At 42.9% G+C, this 16261-nt stretch overlaps 34 non-coding genes and 17 pseudogenes across 34 annotated transcripts; all 51 read left to right on the top strand.

Annotated features, from left to right (window-relative positions):
* Positions 1-82: 82 nt before the first annotated feature.
* On the top strand, positions 83-201 carry LOC149064277 (5S ribosomal RNA; annotated as a pseudogene).
* Positions 202-402: 201 nt separating this feature from the next.
* LOC149064276 (5S ribosomal RNA) lies at positions 403-520 on the top strand (annotated as a pseudogene).
* A 201-nt stretch (positions 521-721) lies between these two features.
* On the top strand, positions 722-840 carry LOC149064275 (5S ribosomal RNA). The gene has a single exon (XR_016195839.1). It is a non-coding gene; the product is annotated as a 5S ribosomal RNA (ribosomal RNA).
* A 199-nt stretch (positions 841-1039) lies between these two features.
* Positions 1040-1158, top strand: LOC149064274 (5S ribosomal RNA). Its single transcript, XR_016195907.1, has one exon. It is a non-coding gene; the product is annotated as a 5S ribosomal RNA (ribosomal RNA).
* A 200-nt stretch (positions 1159-1358) lies between these two features.
* On the top strand, positions 1359-1477 carry LOC149064273 (5S ribosomal RNA). Its single transcript, XR_016195838.1, has one exon. It is a non-coding gene; the product is annotated as a 5S ribosomal RNA (ribosomal RNA).
* Positions 1478-1678: 201 nt separating this feature from the next.
* On the top strand, positions 1679-1797 carry LOC149064272 (5S ribosomal RNA; annotated as a pseudogene).
* Positions 1798-1996: 199 nt separating this feature from the next.
* On the top strand, positions 1997-2115 carry LOC149064271 (5S ribosomal RNA). The gene has a single exon (XR_016195972.1). It is a non-coding gene; the product is annotated as a 5S ribosomal RNA (ribosomal RNA).
* Positions 2116-2315: 200 nt separating this feature from the next.
* Positions 2316-2433, top strand: LOC149064270 (5S ribosomal RNA; annotated as a pseudogene).
* A 201-nt stretch (positions 2434-2634) lies between these two features.
* Positions 2635-2753, top strand: LOC149064269 (5S ribosomal RNA). Its single transcript, XR_016195837.1, has one exon. It is a non-coding gene; the product is annotated as a 5S ribosomal RNA (ribosomal RNA).
* Positions 2754-2954: 201 nt separating this feature from the next.
* LOC149064268 (5S ribosomal RNA) lies at positions 2955-3073 on the top strand. The gene has a single exon (XR_016196020.1). It is a non-coding gene; the product is annotated as a 5S ribosomal RNA (ribosomal RNA).
* Positions 3074-3274: 201 nt separating this feature from the next.
* Positions 3275-3393, top strand: LOC149064267 (5S ribosomal RNA). The gene has a single exon (XR_016195908.1). It is a non-coding gene; the product is annotated as a 5S ribosomal RNA (ribosomal RNA).
* Positions 3394-3594: 201 nt separating this feature from the next.
* LOC149064266 (5S ribosomal RNA) lies at positions 3595-3713 on the top strand. Its single transcript, XR_016195771.1, has one exon. It is a non-coding gene; the product is annotated as a 5S ribosomal RNA (ribosomal RNA).
* A 201-nt stretch (positions 3714-3914) lies between these two features.
* Positions 3915-4032, top strand: LOC149064265 (5S ribosomal RNA; annotated as a pseudogene).
* A 201-nt stretch (positions 4033-4233) lies between these two features.
* Positions 4234-4352, top strand: LOC149064264 (5S ribosomal RNA). Its single transcript, XR_016195928.1, has one exon. It is a non-coding gene; the product is annotated as a 5S ribosomal RNA (ribosomal RNA).
* A 201-nt stretch (positions 4353-4553) lies between these two features.
* LOC149064263 (5S ribosomal RNA) lies at positions 4554-4672 on the top strand. Its single transcript, XR_016195903.1, has one exon. It is a non-coding gene; the product is annotated as a 5S ribosomal RNA (ribosomal RNA).
* A 201-nt stretch (positions 4673-4873) lies between these two features.
* On the top strand, positions 4874-4992 carry LOC149064262 (5S ribosomal RNA). Its single transcript, XR_016196019.1, has one exon. It is a non-coding gene; the product is annotated as a 5S ribosomal RNA (ribosomal RNA).
* A 201-nt stretch (positions 4993-5193) lies between these two features.
* On the top strand, positions 5194-5312 carry LOC149064261 (5S ribosomal RNA). The gene has a single exon (XR_016195770.1). It is a non-coding gene; the product is annotated as a 5S ribosomal RNA (ribosomal RNA).
* Positions 5313-5513: 201 nt separating this feature from the next.
* LOC149064260 (5S ribosomal RNA) lies at positions 5514-5632 on the top strand. Its single transcript, XR_016196017.1, has one exon. It is a non-coding gene; the product is annotated as a 5S ribosomal RNA (ribosomal RNA).
* Positions 5633-5833: 201 nt separating this feature from the next.
* Positions 5834-5952, top strand: LOC149064259 (5S ribosomal RNA). Its single transcript, XR_016195927.1, has one exon. It is a non-coding gene; the product is annotated as a 5S ribosomal RNA (ribosomal RNA).
* A 201-nt stretch (positions 5953-6153) lies between these two features.
* On the top strand, positions 6154-6271 carry LOC149064258 (5S ribosomal RNA; annotated as a pseudogene).
* Positions 6272-6472: 201 nt separating this feature from the next.
* On the top strand, positions 6473-6591 carry LOC149064257 (5S ribosomal RNA; annotated as a pseudogene).
* Positions 6592-6792: 201 nt separating this feature from the next.
* Positions 6793-6911, top strand: LOC149064256 (5S ribosomal RNA). The gene has a single exon (XR_016195883.1). It is a non-coding gene; the product is annotated as a 5S ribosomal RNA (ribosomal RNA).
* Positions 6912-7111: 200 nt separating this feature from the next.
* Positions 7112-7230, top strand: LOC149064255 (5S ribosomal RNA). Its single transcript, XR_016196073.1, has one exon. It is a non-coding gene; the product is annotated as a 5S ribosomal RNA (ribosomal RNA).
* Positions 7231-7431: 201 nt separating this feature from the next.
* Positions 7432-7550, top strand: LOC149064254 (5S ribosomal RNA). The gene has a single exon (XR_016195769.1). It is a non-coding gene; the product is annotated as a 5S ribosomal RNA (ribosomal RNA).
* A 200-nt stretch (positions 7551-7750) lies between these two features.
* LOC149064253 (5S ribosomal RNA) lies at positions 7751-7868 on the top strand (annotated as a pseudogene).
* Positions 7869-8069: 201 nt separating this feature from the next.
* Positions 8070-8188, top strand: LOC149064252 (5S ribosomal RNA). Its single transcript, XR_016195768.1, has one exon. It is a non-coding gene; the product is annotated as a 5S ribosomal RNA (ribosomal RNA).
* A 201-nt stretch (positions 8189-8389) lies between these two features.
* Positions 8390-8508, top strand: LOC149064251 (5S ribosomal RNA; annotated as a pseudogene).
* A 201-nt stretch (positions 8509-8709) lies between these two features.
* LOC149064250 (5S ribosomal RNA) lies at positions 8710-8827 on the top strand (annotated as a pseudogene).
* Positions 8828-9028: 201 nt separating this feature from the next.
* Positions 9029-9147, top strand: LOC149064249 (5S ribosomal RNA). The gene has a single exon (XR_016195836.1). It is a non-coding gene; the product is annotated as a 5S ribosomal RNA (ribosomal RNA).
* A 199-nt stretch (positions 9148-9346) lies between these two features.
* Positions 9347-9465, top strand: LOC149064248 (5S ribosomal RNA). The gene has a single exon (XR_016195896.1). It is a non-coding gene; the product is annotated as a 5S ribosomal RNA (ribosomal RNA).
* A 200-nt stretch (positions 9466-9665) lies between these two features.
* On the top strand, positions 9666-9784 carry LOC149064247 (5S ribosomal RNA). Its single transcript, XR_016195835.1, has one exon. It is a non-coding gene; the product is annotated as a 5S ribosomal RNA (ribosomal RNA).
* A 201-nt stretch (positions 9785-9985) lies between these two features.
* On the top strand, positions 9986-10104 carry LOC149064246 (5S ribosomal RNA; annotated as a pseudogene).
* Positions 10105-10303: 199 nt separating this feature from the next.
* On the top strand, positions 10304-10422 carry LOC149064245 (5S ribosomal RNA). Its single transcript, XR_016195971.1, has one exon. It is a non-coding gene; the product is annotated as a 5S ribosomal RNA (ribosomal RNA).
* A 200-nt stretch (positions 10423-10622) lies between these two features.
* Positions 10623-10740, top strand: LOC149064244 (5S ribosomal RNA; annotated as a pseudogene).
* Positions 10741-10941: 201 nt separating this feature from the next.
* Positions 10942-11060, top strand: LOC149064243 (5S ribosomal RNA). The gene has a single exon (XR_016195834.1). It is a non-coding gene; the product is annotated as a 5S ribosomal RNA (ribosomal RNA).
* Positions 11061-11261: 201 nt separating this feature from the next.
* LOC149064242 (5S ribosomal RNA) lies at positions 11262-11380 on the top strand. Its single transcript, XR_016196016.1, has one exon. It is a non-coding gene; the product is annotated as a 5S ribosomal RNA (ribosomal RNA).
* A 201-nt stretch (positions 11381-11581) lies between these two features.
* Positions 11582-11700, top strand: LOC149064241 (5S ribosomal RNA). Its single transcript, XR_016195906.1, has one exon. It is a non-coding gene; the product is annotated as a 5S ribosomal RNA (ribosomal RNA).
* A 201-nt stretch (positions 11701-11901) lies between these two features.
* Positions 11902-12020, top strand: LOC149064240 (5S ribosomal RNA). Its single transcript, XR_016195767.1, has one exon. It is a non-coding gene; the product is annotated as a 5S ribosomal RNA (ribosomal RNA).
* A 201-nt stretch (positions 12021-12221) lies between these two features.
* On the top strand, positions 12222-12339 carry LOC149064239 (5S ribosomal RNA; annotated as a pseudogene).
* A 201-nt stretch (positions 12340-12540) lies between these two features.
* Positions 12541-12659, top strand: LOC149064238 (5S ribosomal RNA). The gene has a single exon (XR_016195891.1). It is a non-coding gene; the product is annotated as a 5S ribosomal RNA (ribosomal RNA).
* A 201-nt stretch (positions 12660-12860) lies between these two features.
* Positions 12861-12979, top strand: LOC149064237 (5S ribosomal RNA). Its single transcript, XR_016195766.1, has one exon. It is a non-coding gene; the product is annotated as a 5S ribosomal RNA (ribosomal RNA).
* Positions 12980-13180: 201 nt separating this feature from the next.
* Positions 13181-13298, top strand: LOC149064236 (5S ribosomal RNA; annotated as a pseudogene).
* Positions 13299-13499: 201 nt separating this feature from the next.
* On the top strand, positions 13500-13618 carry LOC149064235 (5S ribosomal RNA). Its single transcript, XR_016195926.1, has one exon. It is a non-coding gene; the product is annotated as a 5S ribosomal RNA (ribosomal RNA).
* Positions 13619-13819: 201 nt separating this feature from the next.
* On the top strand, positions 13820-13938 carry LOC149064234 (5S ribosomal RNA). Its single transcript, XR_016195765.1, has one exon. It is a non-coding gene; the product is annotated as a 5S ribosomal RNA (ribosomal RNA).
* A 201-nt stretch (positions 13939-14139) lies between these two features.
* Positions 14140-14258, top strand: LOC149064233 (5S ribosomal RNA; annotated as a pseudogene).
* A 201-nt stretch (positions 14259-14459) lies between these two features.
* Positions 14460-14578, top strand: LOC149064232 (5S ribosomal RNA). Its single transcript, XR_016195925.1, has one exon. It is a non-coding gene; the product is annotated as a 5S ribosomal RNA (ribosomal RNA).
* Positions 14579-14777: 199 nt separating this feature from the next.
* On the top strand, positions 14778-14896 carry LOC149064231 (5S ribosomal RNA). Its single transcript, XR_016195970.1, has one exon. It is a non-coding gene; the product is annotated as a 5S ribosomal RNA (ribosomal RNA).
* A 200-nt stretch (positions 14897-15096) lies between these two features.
* On the top strand, positions 15097-15215 carry LOC149064230 (5S ribosomal RNA; annotated as a pseudogene).
* Positions 15216-15416: 201 nt separating this feature from the next.
* LOC149064229 (5S ribosomal RNA) lies at positions 15417-15535 on the top strand. Its single transcript, XR_016195882.1, has one exon. It is a non-coding gene; the product is annotated as a 5S ribosomal RNA (ribosomal RNA).
* Positions 15536-15735: 200 nt separating this feature from the next.
* LOC149064228 (5S ribosomal RNA) lies at positions 15736-15854 on the top strand. The gene has a single exon (XR_016195764.1). It is a non-coding gene; the product is annotated as a 5S ribosomal RNA (ribosomal RNA).
* A 201-nt stretch (positions 15855-16055) lies between these two features.
* LOC149064227 (5S ribosomal RNA) lies at positions 16056-16174 on the top strand (annotated as a pseudogene).
* Positions 16175-16261: the final 87 nt, after the last annotated feature.

The raw sequence follows: 16261 nt of genomic DNA, 5'->3' as shown, positions 1-16261 counted from the left end.
AACTTCATATCGTGGTTTCGAATTTCCGATACCTCTTTTGTTCTTTGTCTCCACTGATTTTTCCTTACTCCTTCACGTTATCGCCAACGGCCATACCATGTTCAATACACCGGTTCTCGTCCGATCACCGAAGTTAAGCAACATCGGGCGCTGCTAGTACTTGGGTGGGTGACTACCTGGGAACATCGCGTGCTGTTGGCTCCTTGTTTTTCCTGCTGATACGAACAAATAATACCACTGCCAATGAGAAAAATGATTTTTTAGAAAATGAAGAATCGTTGAAATTATCTCCGTTTATATGCATCAGATCTAAGAAAAGGAACTTCATATCGTGGTTTCGAATTTCCGATCCCTATTTTGTAATTTTTCTCCACTAATTTTTAATTACTCCTTCATGTTATCGCCAACGGCCATACCATGTGAATACACCGGTTCTCGTCCCATCACCGAAGTTAAGCAACATCGGGCGCTGCTAGTACTCGGGTGGGTGACCACTTGGGAACACCGCGTGCTGTTGGCTTCTTGTTTTCCCTGCTGATACGAACAAATAATACCACTGGTAATGAGAAAAATGATTTTTTACAAAATGAAGAATCGTTGAAATTATCTCCGTTTATATGCACCGGCTCTAAGAAAAGGAACTTCATGGCGTGGTTTCTAATTTCCGGTCCCTCTTTTGTTCTTTTTCCCCACTGATTTTTCCTTACTCCTTCACGTGATCGCCAACGGCCATACCATGTTGAATACACCGGTTCTCGTCCGATCACCGAAGTTAAGCAACATCGGGCGCTGCTAGTACTCGGGTGGGTGACCACTTGGGAACACCGCGTGCTGTTGGCTTCTTGTTTTTCCTGCTGACACGAACAAATAATACCACTGCTAATGAGAAAAATGATTTTTTACAAAATGAAGAATCGTTGAAATTATCTCCGTTTATATGCACCAGCTCTAGGAAAAGGAACTTCATGGCGTGGTTTCGAATTTCCTGTCCCTCTTTTGTTCTTTTTCCACTGATTATTCCTTACTCCTTCACGTTATCGCCAACGGCCATACCATGTTGAATACACCGGTTCTCGTCCGATCACCGAAGTTAAGCAACATCGGGCGCTGCTAGTACTTGGGTGGGTGACCACCTGGGAACACCTCGTGCTGTTGGCTCCTTGTTTTCCGCACTGATAAGAACAAATAATACCACTGCGAATGAGAAAAATGAATTTTACAAAATCAAGAATCGTTGAAATAATCTTCACTTATATGCATCAGATCTAAGAAAAGGAACTTCATGGCGTGGTTTCGGATTTTCGGTCCCTCTTTTGTTCTTTTTCTCCACTGATTTTTCCTTACTCCTTCGCGTGATCGCCAACGGCCATACCATGTTGAATACACCGGTTCTCGTCCGATCACCGAAGTTAAGCAACATCGGGCGCTGCTAGTACTCGGGTGGGTGACCACTTGGGAACACCGCGTGCTGTTGGCTTCTTGTTTTTCCTGCTGCCACGAACAAATAATACTACTGCTAATGAGAAAAATGATTTTTTACAAAATGAAGAATAGTTGAAATTATCTCCGTTTATATGCACCAGCTCTAAGAAAAGGAACTTCATGGCGTGGTTTCGAATTTCCGATACCTCTTTTGTTCTTTGTCTCCACTGATTTTTCCTTACTCCTTCACGTTATCGCCAACGGCCATACCATGTTCAATACACCGGTTCTCGTCCGATCACCGAAGTTAAGCAACATCGGGCGCTGCTAGTACGTGGGTGGGTGACTACCTGGGAACACCGCGTGCTGTTGGCTCCTTGTTTTTCCTGCTGATACGAACAAATAATACCACTGCCAATGAGAAAAATGATTTTTTAGAAAATGAAGAATCGTTGAAATTATCTCCGTTTATATGCATCAGCTCTAAGAAAAGGAACTTCATGGCGTGGTTTCGAATTTTCGGTCCCTCTTTTGTTCTTTTTCCACTGATTATTCCTTACTCCTTCACGTTATCGCCAACGGCCATACCATGTTCAATACACCGGTTCACGTCCGATCACCGAAGTTAAGCAACATCGGGCGCTGCTAGTACTTGGGTGGGTGACCACCTGGGAACACCTCGTGCTGTTGGCTCCTTGTTTTCCGCACTGATAAGAACAAATAATACCGCTGCGAATGAGAAAAATGAATTTTACAAAATCAAGAATCGTTGAAATAATCTTCACTTATATGCATCAGATCTAAGAAAAGGAACTTCATATCGTGGTTTCGAATTTCCGATCCCTATTTTGTAATTTTTCTCCACTAATTTTTAATTACTCCTTCATGTTATCGCCAAAGGCCATACCATGTGAATACACCGGTACTCATCCCATCACCGAAGTTAAGCAACATTGGGCGCTGCTAGTACTCGGGTTGGTGACCACTTGGGAACACCGCGTGCTGTTGGCTTCTTGTTTTTCCTGCTGATACGAACAAATAATACCACTGCTAATGAGAAAAATGATTTTTTACAAAATGAAGAATCGTTGAAATTATCTCCGTTTATATCCATCAGCTCTAAGAAAAGGAACTTCATGGCGTGGTTTCGGATTTTCGGTCCCTCTTTTGTTCTTTTTCTCCACTGATTTTTCCTTACTCCTTCGCGTGATCGCCAACGGCCATACCATGTTGAATACACCGGTTCTCGTCCGATCACCGAAGTTAAGCAACATCGGGCGCTGCTAGTACTCGGGTGGGTGACCACTTGGGAACACCGCGTGCTGTTGGCTTCTTGTTTTTCCTGCTGCCACGAACAAATAATACTACTGCTAATGAGAAAAATGATTTTTTACAAAATGAAGAATAGTTGAAATTATCTCCGTTTATATGCACCAGCTCTAAGAAAAGGAACTTCATGGCGTGGTTTCGAATTTCCGATACCTCTTTTGTTCTTTGTCTCCACTGATTTTTCCTTACTCCTTCACGTTATCGCCAACGGCCATACCATGTTCAATACACCGGTTCTCGTCCGATCACCGAAGTTAAGCAACATCGGGCGCTGCTAGTACTTGGGTGGGTGACTACCTGGGAACACCGCGTGCTGTTGGCTCCTTGTTTTTCCTGCTGATACGAACAAATAATACCACTGCCAATGAGAAAAATGATTTTTTAGAAAATGAAGAATCGTTGAAATTATCTCCGTTTATATGCATCAGCTCTAAGAAAAGGAACTTCATGGCGTGGTTTCGAATTTTCGGTCCCTCTTTTGTTCTTTTTCTCCACTGATTTTTCCTTACTCCTTCACGTGATCGCCAACGGCCATACCATGTTGAATACACCGGTTCTCGTTCGATCACCGAAGTTAAGCAACATCGGGCGCTGCTAGTACATGGGTGGGTGACCACATGGGAACACCGCGTGCTGTTGGCTCCTTGTTTTCCCTCCTGATACGAACAAATAATACCACTGCTAATGAGAAAAATGATTTTTTACAAAATGAAAAATCGTTGAAATTATCTCCGTTTATATGCATCAGATCTAAGAAAAGGAACTTCATATCGTGGTTTCGAATTTCCGATACCTCTTTTGTTCTTTGTCTCCACTGATTTTTCCTTACTCCTTCACGTGATCGCCAACGGCCATACCATGTTGAATACACCGGTTCTCGTCCGATCACCGAAGTTAAGCAACATCGGGCGCTGCTAGTACTTGGGTGGGTGACCACATGGGAACACCGCGTGCTGTTGGCTCCTTGTTTTCCCTCCTGATAAGAACAAATAATACCACTGCTAATGAGAAAAATGATTTTTTACAAAATGAAAAATCGTTGAAATTATCTTCGTTTATATGCATCAGATCTAAGAAAAGGAACTTCATATCGTGGTTTCGAATTTCCGATCCCTATTTTGTAATTTTTCTCCACTAATTTTTAATTACTCCTTCATGTTATCGCCAACGGCCATACCATGTGAATACACCGGTTCTCGTCCCATCACCGAAGTTAAGCAACATCGGGCGCTGCTAGTACTTGGGTGGGTGACTACCTGGGAACACCGCGTGCTGTTGGCTCCTTGTTTTTCCTGCTGATACGAACAAATAATACCACTGCCAATGAGAAAAATGATTTTTTAGAAAATGAAGAATCGTTGAAATTATCTCCGTTTATATGCATCAGCTCTAAGAAAAGGAACTTCATGGCGTGGTTTCGAATTTTCGGTCCCTCTTTTGTTCTTTTTCTCCACTGATTTTTCCTTACTCCCTCACGTTATCGCCAACGGCCATACCATGTTGAATACACCGGTTCACGTTCGATCACCGAAGTTAAGCAACATCGGGCGCTGCTAGTACTTGGGTGGGTGACTACCTGGGAACACCGCGTGCTGTTGGCTCCTTGTTTTTCCTGCTGATACGAACAAATAATACCACTGCCAATGAGAAAAATGACTTTTTACAAAATGAAGAATCGTTGAAATTATCTCCGTTTATATGCATCAGCTCTAAGAAAAGGAACTTCATGGCGTGGTTTCGAATTTTCGGTCCCTCTTTTGTTCTTTTTCTCCACTGATTTTTCCTTACTCCTTCACGTGATCGCCAACGGCCATAGCATGTTGAATACACCGGTTCTCGTCCGATCACCGAAGTTAAGCAACATCGGGCGCTGCTAGTACTTGGGTGGGTGACCACATGGGAACACCGCGTGCTGTTGGCTCCTTGTTTTCCCTCCTGATACGAACAAATAATACCACTGCTAATGAGAAAAATGATTTTTTACAAAATGAAAAATCGTTGAAATTATCTCCGTTTATATGCATCAGATCTAAGAAAAGGAACTTCATATCGTGGTTTCGAATTTCCGATACCTCTTTTGTTCTTTGTCTCCACTGATTTTTCCTTACTCCTTCACGTTATCGCCAACGGCCATACCATGTTCAATACACCGGTTCTCGTCCGATCACCGAAGTTAAGCAACATCGGGCGCTGCTAGTACTTGGGTGGGTGACTACCTGGGAACACCGCGTGCTGTTGGCTCCTTGTTTTTCCTGCTGATACGAACAAATAATACCACTGCCAATGAGAAAAATGATTTTTTAGAAAATGAAGAATCGTTGAAATTATCTCCGTTTATATGCATCAGCTCCAAGAAAAGGAATTTCATGGCGTGGTTTCGAATTTCCGGTCCCTCTTTTGTTCTTTTTCTCCACTGATTATTCCTTACTCCTTCACGTGATCGCCAACGGCCATACCATGTTGAATACACCGGTTCTCGTCCGATCACCGAAGTTAAGCAACATCGGGCGCTGCTAGTACTTGGGTGGGTGACCACATGGGAACACCGCGTGCTGTTGGCTCCTTGTTTTCCCTCCTGATACGAACAAATAATACCACTGCTAATGAGAAAAATGATTTTTTACAAAATGAAAAATCGTTGAAATTATCTCCGTTTATATGCATCAGATCTAAGAAAAGGAACTTCATATCGTGGTTTCGAATTTCCGATACCTCTTTTGTTCTTTGTCTCCACTGATTTTTCCTTACTCCTTCACGTTATCGCCAACGGCCATACCATGTTCAATACACCGGTTCTCGTCCGATCACCGAAGTTAAGCAACATCGGGCGCTGCTAGTACTTGGGTGGGTGACTACCTGGGAACACCGCGTGCTGTTGGCTCCTTGTTTTTCCTGCTGATACGAACAAATAATACCACTGCCAATGAGAAAAATGATTTTTTAGAAAATGAAGAATCGTTGAAATTATCTCCGTTTATATGCATCAGCTCCAAGAAAAGGAATTTCATGGCGTGGTTTCGAATTTCCGGTCCCTCTTTTGTTCTTTTTCTCCACTGATTATTCCTTACTCCTTCACGTTATCGCCAACGGCCATACCATGTTGAATACACCGGTTCACGTTCGATCACCGAAGTTAAGCAACATCGGGCGCTGCTAGTACTTGGGTGGGTGACTACCTGGGAACACCGCGTGCTGTTGGCTCCTTGTTTTTCCTGCTGATACGAACAAATAATACCACTGCCAATGAGAAAAATGATTTTTTAGAAAATGAAGAATCGTTGAAATTATCTCCGTTTATATGCATCAGCTCTAAGAAAAGGAACTTCATGGCGTGGTTTCGAATTTTCGGTCCCTCTTTTGTTCTTTTTCTCCACTGATTTTTCCTTACTCCTTCATGTTATCGCCAACGGCCATACCATGTGAATACACCGGTTCTCGTCCCATCACCGAAGTTAAGCAACATCGGGCGCTGCTAGTACTCGGGTGGGTGACCACTTGGGAACACCGCGTGCTGTTGGCTTCTTGTTTTTCCTGCTGATACGAACAAATAATACCACTGCTAATGAGAAAAATGATTTTTTACAAAATGAAGAATCGTTGAAATTATCTCCGTTTATATGCACCGGCTCTAAGAAAAGGAACTTCATGGCGTGGTTTCGAATTTCCGGTCCCTCTTTTGTTCTTTTTCTCCACTGATTTTTCCTTACTCCTTCACGTTATCGCCAACGGCCATACCATGTTGAATACACCGGTTCTCGTCCGATCACCGAAGATAAGCAACATCGGGCGCTGCTAGTAATCGGGTGGGTGACCACTTGGGAACACCGCGTGCTGTAGGCTTCTTGCTTTTCCTGCTGATACGAACAAATAATACCACTGCTAATGAGAAAAATGATTTTTTAGAAAATGAAGAATCGTTGAAATTATCTCCGTTTATATGCATCCGCTCTAAGAAAAGGAACTTCATGGCGTGGTTTCGAATTTCCGGTCCCTCTTTTGTTCTTTTTCTCCACTGATTTTTCCTTACTCCTTCACGTTATCGCCAACGGCCATACCATGTTGAATACAACGGTTCTCGTCCGAACACCGAAGTTAAGCAACATCGGGCGCTGCTAGTACTTGGGTGGGTGACCACCTGGGAACACCGCGTGCTGTTGGCTCCTTGTTTCCCGCACTGATAAGAACAAATATTACCACTGCGAATGAGAAAAATGAATTTTACAGAATGAAGAATCGTTGAAATAATCTTCGTTTATATGCATCAGCTCTAAGAAAAGGAACTTCATGGCGTGGTTTCGAATTTCCGATACCTCTTTTGTTCTTTGTCTCCACTGATTTTTCCTTACTCCTTCACGTGATCGCCAACGGCCATACCATGTTGAATACACCGGTTCTCGTCCGATCACCGAAGTTAAGCAACATCGGGCGCTGCTAGTACTTGGGTGGGTGACCACCTGGGAACACCGCGTGCTGTTGGCTCCTTGTTTTTCCTGCTGATACGAACAAATAATACCACTGCCAATGAGAAAAATGATTTTTTAGAAAATGAAGAATCGTTGAAATTATCTCCGTTTATATGCATCAGCTCTAAGAAAAGGAACTTCATGGCGTGGTTTCGAATTTTCGGTCCCTCTTTTGTTCTTTTTCTCCACTGATTTTTCCTTACTCCTTCACGTGATCGCCAACGGCCATACCATGTTGAATACACCGGTTCTCGTCCGATCACCGAAGTTAAGCAACATCGGGCGCTGCTAGTACTTGGGTGGGTGACCACATGGGAACACCGCGTGCTGTTGGCTCCTTGTTTTCCGCACTGATAAGAACAAATAATACCACTGCGAATGAGAAAAATGAATTTTACAAAATCAAGAATCGTTGAAATAATCTTCACTTATATGCATCAGATCTAAGAAAAGGAACTTCATATCGTGGTTTCGAATTTCCGATCCCTATTTTGTAATTTTTCTCCACTAATTTTTAATTACTCCTTCATGTTATCGCCAACGGCCATACCATGTGAATACACCGGTACTCATCCCATCACCGAAGTTAAGCAACATTGGGCGCTGCTAGTACTCGGGTTGGTGACCACTTGGGAACACCGCGTGCTGTTGGCTTCTGGTTTTTCCTGCTGATACGAACAAATAATACCACTGCTAATGAGAAAAATGATTTTTTACAAAATGAAGAATCGTTGAAATTATCTCCGTTTATATGCATCAGCTCTAAGAAAAGGAACTTCATGGCGTGGTTTCGAATTTTCGGTCCCTCTTTTGTTCTTTTTCTCCACTGATTTTTCCTTACTCCTTCACGTGATCGCCAACGGCCATACCATGTTGAATACACCGGTTCTCGTCCGATCACCGAAGTTAAGCAACATCGGGCGCTGCTAGTACTTGGGTGGGTGACCACATGGGAACACCGCGTGCTGTTGGCTCCTTGTTTTCCCTCCTGATACGAACAAATAATACCACTGCTAATGAGAAAAATGATTTTTTACAAAATGAAAAATCGTTGAAATTATCTCCGTTTATATGCATCAGATCTAAGAAAAGGAACTTCATATCGTGGTTTCGAATTTCCGATACCTCTTTTGTTCTTTGTCTCCACTGATTTTTCCTTACTCCTTCACGTTATCGCCAACGGCCATACCATGTTCAATACACCGGTTCTCGTCCGATCACCGAAGTTAAGCAACATCGGGCGCTGCTAGTACTTGGGTGGGTGACTACCTGGGAACATCGCGTGCTGTTGGCTCCTTGTTTTTCCTGCTGATACGAACAAATAATACCACTGCCAATGAGAAAAATGATTTTTTAGAAAATGAAGAATCGTTGAAATTATCTCCGTTTATATGCATCAGATCTAAGAAAAGGAACTTCATATCGTGGTTTCGAATTTCCGATCCCTATTTTGTAATTTTTCTCCACTAATTTTTAATTACTCCTTCATGTTATCGCCAACGGCCATACCATGTGAATACACCGGTTCTCGTCCCATCACCGAAGTTAAGCAACATCGGGCGCTGCTAGTACTCGGGTGGGTGACCACTTGGGAACACCGCGTGCTGTTGGCTTCTTGTTTTCCCTGCTGATACGAACAAATAATACCACTGCTAATGAGAAAAATGATTTTTTACAAAATGAAGAATCGTTGAAATTATCTCCGTTTATATACACCGGCTCTAAGAAAAGGAACTTCATGGCGTGGTTTCTAATTTCCGGTCCCTCTTTTGTTCTTTTTCCCCACTGATTTTTCCTTACTCCTTCACGTGATCGCCAACGGCCATACCATGTTGAATACACCGGTTCTCGTCCGATCACCGAAGTTAAGCAACATCGGGCGCTGCTAGTACTCGGGTGGGTGACCACTTGGGAACACCGCGTGCTGTTGGCTTCTTGTTTTTCCTGCTGACACGAACAAATAATACCACTGCTAATGAGAAAAATGATTTTTTACAAAATGAAGAATCGTTGAAATTATCTCCGTTTATATGCACCAGCTCTAGGAAAAGGAACTTCATGGCGTGGTTTCGAATTTCCTGTCCCTCTTTTGTTCTTTTTCCACTGATTATTCCTTACTCCTTCACGTTATCGCCAACGGCCATACCATGTTGAATACACCGGTTCTCGTCCGATCACCGAAGTTAAGCAACATCGGGCGCTGCTAGTACTTGGGTGGGTGACCACCTGGGAACACCTCGTGCTGTTGGCTCCTTGTTTTCCGCACTGATAAGAACAAATAATACCACTGCGAATGAGAAAAATGAATTTTACAAAATCAAGAATCGTTGAAATAATCTTCACTTATATGCATCAGATCTAAGAAAAGGAACTTCATGGCGTGGTTTCGGATTTTCGGTCCCTCTTTTGTTCTTTTTCTCCACTGATTTTTCCTTACTCCTTCGCGTGATCGCCAACGGCCATACCATGTTGAATACACCGGTTCTCGTCCGATCACCGAAGTTAAGCAACATCGGGCGCTGCTAGTACTCGGGTGGGTGACCACTTGGGAACACCGCGTGCTGTTGGCTTCTTGTTTTTCCTGCTGCCACGAACAAATAATACTACTGCTAATGAGAAAAATGATTTTTTACAAAATGAAGAATAGTTGAAATTATCTCCGTTTATATGCACCAGCTCTAAGAAAAGGAACTTCATGGCGTGGTTTCGAATTTCCGATACCTCTTTTGTTCTTTGTCTCCACTGATTTTTCCTTACTCCTTCACGTTATCGCCAACGGCCATACCATGTTCAATACACCGGTTCTCGTCCGATCACCGAAGTTAAGCAACATCGGGCGCTGCTAGTACGTGGGTGGGTGACTACCTGGGAACACCGCGTGCTGTTGGCTCCTTGTTTTTCCTGCTGATACGAACAAATAATACCACTGCCAATGAGAAAAATGATTTTTTAGAAAATGAAGAATCGTTGAAATTATCTCCGTTTATATGCATCAGCTCTAAGAAAAGGAACTTCATGGCGTGGTTTCGAATTTTCGGTCCCTCTTTTGTTCTTTTTCCACTGATTATTCCTTACTCCTTCACGTTATCGCCAACGGCCATACCATGTTCAATACACCGGTTCACGTCCGATCACCGAAGTTAAGCAACATCGGGCGCTGCTAGTACTTGGGTGGGTGACCACCTGGGAACACCTCGTGCTGTTGGCTCCTTGTTTTCCGCACTGATAAGAACAAATAATACCACTGCGAATGAGAAAAATGAATTTTACAAAATCAAGAATCGTTGAAATAATCTTCACTTATATGCATCAGATCTAAGAAAAGGAACTTCATATCGTGGTTTCGAATTTCCGATCCCTATTTTGTAATTTTTCTCCACTAATTTTTAATTACTCCTTCATGTTATCGCCAAAGGCCATACCATGTGAATACACCGGTACTCATCCCATCACCGAAGTTAAGCAACATTGGGCGCTGCTAGTACTCGGGTTGGTGACCACTTGGGAACACCGCGTGCTGTTGGCTTCTTGTTTTTCCTGCTGATACGAACAAATAATACCACTGCTAATGAGAAAAATGATTTTTTACAAAATGAAGAATCGTTGAAATTATCTCCGTTTATATCCATCAGCTCTAAGAAAAGGAACTTCATGGCGTGGTTTCGGATTTTCGGTCCCTCTTTTGTTCTTTTTCTCCACTGATTTTTCCTTACTCCTTCGCGTGATCGCCAACGGCCATACCATGTTGAATACACCGGTTCTCGTCCGATCACCGAAGTTAAGCAACATCGGGCGCTGCTAGTACTCGGGTGGGTGACCACTTGGGAACACCGCGTGCTGTTGGCTTCTTGTTTTTCCTGCTGCCACGAACAAATAATACTACTGCTAATGAGAAAAATGATTTTTTACAAAATGAAGAATAGTTGAAATTATCTCCGTTTATATGCACCAGCTCTAAGAAAAGGAACTTCATGGCGTGGTTTCGAATTTCCGATACCTCTTTTGTTCTTTGTCTCCACTGATTTTTCCTTACTCCTTCACGTTATCGCCAACGGCCATACCATGTTCAATACACCGGTTCTCGTCCGATCACCGAAGTTAAGCAACATCGGGCGCTGCTAGTACTTGGGTGGGTGACTACCTGGGAACACCGCGTGCTGTTGGCTCCTTGTTTTTCCTGCTGATACGAACAAATAATACCACTGCCAATGAGAAAAATGATTTTTTAGAAAATGAAGAATCGTTGAAATTATCTCCGTTTATATGCATCAGCTCTAAGAAAAGGAACTTCATGGCGTGGTTTCGAATTTTCGGTCCCTCTTTTGTTCTTTTTCTCCACTGATTTTTCCTTACTCCTTCACGTGATCGCCAACGGCCATACCATGTTGAATACACCGGTTCTCGTTCGATCACCGAAGTTAAGCAACATCGGGCGCTGCTAGTACATGGGTGGGTGACCACATGGGAACACCGCGTGCTGTTGGCTCCTTGTTTTCCCTCCTGATACGAACAAATAATACCACTGCTAATGAGAAAAATGATTTTTTACAAAATGAAAAATCGTTGAAATTATCTCCGTTTATATGCATCAGATCTAAGAAAAGGAACTTCATATCGTGGTTTCGAATTTCCGATACCTCTTTTGTTCTTTGTCTCCACTGATTTTTCCTTACTCCTTCACGTGATCGCCAACGGCCATACCATGTTGAATACACCGGTTCTCGTCCGATCACCGAAGTTAAGCAACATCGGGCGCTGCTAGTACTTGGGTGGGTGACCACATGGGAACACCGCGTGCTGTTGGCTCCTTGTTTTCCCTCCTGATAAGAACAAATAATACCACTGCTAATGAGAAAAATGATTTTTTACAAAATGAAAAATCGTTGAAATTATCTTCGTTTATATGCATCAGATCTAAGAAAAGGAACTTCATATCGTGGTTTCGAATTTCCGATCCCTATTTTGTAATTTTTCTCCACTAATTTTTAATTACTCCTTCATGTTATCGCCAACGGCCATACCATGTGAATACACCGGTTCTCGTCCCATCACCGAAGTTAAGCAACATCGGGCGCTGCTAGTACTTGGGTGGGTGACTACCTGGGAACACCGCGTGCTGTTGGCTCCTTGTTTTTCCTGCTGATACGAACAAATAATACCACTGCCAATGAGAAAAATGATTTTTTAGAAAATGAAGAATCGTTGAAATTATCTCCGTTTATATGCATCAGCTCTAAGAAAAGGAACTTCATGGCGTGGTTTCGAATTTTCGGTCCCTCTTTTGTTCTTTTTCTCCACTGATTTTTCCTTACTCCTTCACGTGATCGCCAACGGCCATACCATGTTGAATACACCGGTTCTCGTCCGATCACCGAAGTTAAGCAACATCGGGCGCTGCTAGTACATGGGTGGGTGACCACATGGGAACACCGCGTGCTGTTGGCTCCTTGTTTTCCCTCCTGATACGAACAAATAATACCACTGCTAATGAGAAAAATGATTTTTTACAAAATGAAAAATCGTTGAAATTATCTCCGTTTATATGCATCAGATCTAAGAAAAGGAACTTCATATCGTGGTTTCGAATTTCCGATACCTCTTTTGTTCTTTGTCTCCACTGATTTTTCCTTTCTCCTTCACGTGATCGCCAACGGCCATACCATGTTGAATACACCGGTTCTCGTCCGATCACCGAAGTTAAGCAACATCGGGCGCTGCTAGTACTTGGGTGGGTGACCACATGGGAACACCGCGTGCTGTTGGCTCCTTGTTTTCCCTCCTGATAAGAACAAATAATACCACTGCTAATGAGAAAAATGATTTTTTACAAAATGAAAAATCGTTGAAATTATCTCCGTTTATATGCATCAGATCTAAGAAAAGGAACTTCATATCGTGGTTTCGAATTTCCGATCCCTATTTTGTAATTTTTCTCCACTAATTTTTAATTACTCCTTCATGTTATCGCCAACGGCCATACCATGTGAATACACCGGTTCTCGTCCCATCACCGAAGTTAAGCAACATCGGGCGCTGCTAGTACTCGGGTGGGTGACCACTTGGGAACACCGCGTGCTGTTGGCTTCTTGTTTTCCCTGCTGATACGAACAAATAATACCACTGCTAATGAGAAAAATGATTTTTTACAAAATGAAGAATCGTTGAAATTATCTCCGTTTATATGCACCGGCTCTAAGAAAAGGAACTTCATGGCGTGGTTTCGAATTTCCGGTCCCTCTTTTGTTCTTTTTCTCCACTGATTTTTCCTTACTCCCTCACGTTATCGCCAACGGCCATACCATGTTGAATACACCGGTTCACGTTCGATCACCGAAGTTAAGCAACATCGGGCGCTGCTAGTACTTGGGTGGGTGACTACCTGGGAACACCGCGTGCTGTTGGCTCCTTGTTTTTCCTGCTGATACGAACAAATAATACCACTGCCAATGAGAAAAATGACTTTTTACAAAATGAAGAATCGTTGAAATTATCTCCGTTTATATGCATCAGCTCTAAGAAAAGGAACTTCATGGCGTGGTTTCGAATTTTCGGTCCCTCTTTTGTTCTTTTTCTCCACTGATTTTTCCTTACTCCTTCACGTGATCGCCAACGGCCATACCATGTTGAATACACCGGTTCTCGTCCGATCACCGAAGTTAAGCAACATCGGGCGCTGCTAGTACTTGGGTGGGTGACCACATGGGAACACCGCGTGCTGTTGGCTCCTTGTTTTCCCTCCTGATACGAACAAATAATACCACTGCTAATGAGAAAAATGATTTTTTACAAAATGAAAAATCGTTGAAATTATCTCCGTTTATATGCATCAGATCTAAGAAAAGGAACTTCATATCGTGGTTTCGAATTTCCGATACCTCTTTTGTTCTTTGTCTCCACTGATTTTTCCTTACTCCTTCACGTTATCGCCAACGGCCATACCATGTTCAATACACCGGTTCTCGTCCGATCACCGAAGTTAAGCAACATCGGGCGCTGCTAGAACTTGGGTGGGTGACTACCTGGGAACACCGCGTGCTGTTGGCTCCTTGTTTTTCCTGCTGATACGAACAAATAATACCACTGCCAATGAGAAAAATGATTTTTTAGAAAATGAAGAATCGTTGAAATTATCTCCGTTTATATGCATCAGCTCTAAGAAAAGGAATTTCATGGCGTGGTTTCGAATTTCCGGTCCCTCTTTTGTTCTTTTTCTCCACTGATTATTCCTTACTCCTTCACGTTATCGCCAACGGCCATACCATGTTGAATACACCGGTTCACGTTCGATCACCGAAGTTAAGCAACATCGGGCGCTGCTAGTACTTGGGTGGGTGACTACCTGGGAACACCGCGTGCTGTTGGCTCCTTGTTTTTCCTGCTGATACGAACAAATAATACCACTGCCAATGAGAAAAATGATTTTTTAGAAAATGAAGAATCGTTGAAATTATCTCCGTTTATATGCATCAGCTCTAAGAAAAGGAACTTCATGGCGTGGTTTCGAATTTTCGGTCCCTCTTTTGTTCTTTTTCCACTGATTATTCCTTACTCCTTCACGTTATCGCCAACGGCCATACCATGTTCAATACACCGGTTCACGTCCGATCACCGAAGTTAAGCAACATCGGGCGCTGCTAGTACTTGGGTGGGTGACCACCTGGGAACACCTCGTGCTGTTGGCTCCTTGTTTTCCGCACTGATAAGAACAAATAATACAACTGCGAATGAGAAAAATGAATTTTACAAAATCAAGAATCGTTGAAATAATCTTCACTTATATGCATCAGATCTAAGAAAAGGAACTTCATATCGTGGTTTCGAATTTCCGATCCCTATTTTGTAATTTTTCTCCACTAATTTTTAATTACTCCTTCACGTTATCGCCAACGGCCATACCATGTTGAATACACCGGTTCTCGTCCGATCACCGAAGATAAGCAACATCGGGCGCTGCTAGTAATCGGGTGGGTGACCACTTGGGAACACCGCGTGCTGTAGGCTTCTTGCTTTTCCTGCTGATACGAACAAATAATACCACTGCTAATGAGAAAAATGATTTTTTAGAAAATGAAGAATCGTTGAAATTATCTCCGTTTATATGCATCAGCTCTAAGAAAAGGAACTTCATGGCGTGGTTTCGAATTTCCGGTCCCTCTTTTGTTCTTTTTCTCCACTGATTTTTCCTTACTCCTTCACGTTATCGCCAACGGCCATACCATGTTGAATACAACGGTTCTCGTCCGAACACCGAAGTTAAGCAACATCGGGCGCTGCTAGTACTTGGGTGGGTGACCACCTGGGAACACCGCGTGCTGTTGGCTCCTTGTTTCCCGCACTGATAAGAACAAATATTACCACTGCGAATGAGAAAAATGAATTTTACAGAATGAAGAATCGTTGAAATAATCTTCGTTTATATGCATCAGCTCTAAGAAAAGGAACTTCATGGCGTGGTTTCGAATTTTCGGTCCCTCTTTTGTTCTTTTTCTCCACTGATTTTTCCTTACTCCTTCACGTGATCGCCAACGGCCATACCATGTTGAATACACCGGTTCTCGTCCGATCACCGAAGTTAAGCAACATCGGGCGCTGCTAGTACTTGGGTGGGTGACCACATGGGAACACCGCGTGCTGTTGGCTCCTTGTTTTCCCTCCTGATACGAACAAATAATACCACTGCTAATGAGAAAAATGATTTTTTACAAAATGAAAAATCGTTGAAATTATCTCCGTTTATATGCATCAGATCTAAGAAAAGGAACTTCATATCGTGGTTTCGAATTTCCGATACCTCTTTTGTTCTTTGTCTCCACTGATTTTTCCTTACTCCTTCACGTTATCCCCAACGGCCATACCATGTTCAATACACCGGTTCTCGTCCGATCACCGAAGTTAAGCAACATCGGGCGCTGCTAGTACTTGGGTGGGTGACTACCTGGGAACACCGCGTGCTGTTGGCTCCTTGTTTTTCCTGCTGATACGAACAAATAATACCACTGCCAATGAGAAAAATGATTTTTTAGAAAATGAAGAATCGTTGAAATTAT

The sequence above is a fragment of the Pholcus phalangioides genome, unplaced genomic scaffold (assembly GCF_987345545.1).
Source record: "Pholcus phalangioides strain wild (caught in Gottingen) unplaced genomic scaffold, Ppha-v1.0 ptg000042l_1, whole genome shotgun sequence".
Taxonomy (NCBI): Eukaryota; Metazoa; Arthropoda; class Arachnida; order Araneae; family Pholcidae; genus Pholcus; species Pholcus phalangioides.
This window is presented reverse-complemented; position numbering and strand designations above follow the sequence as displayed.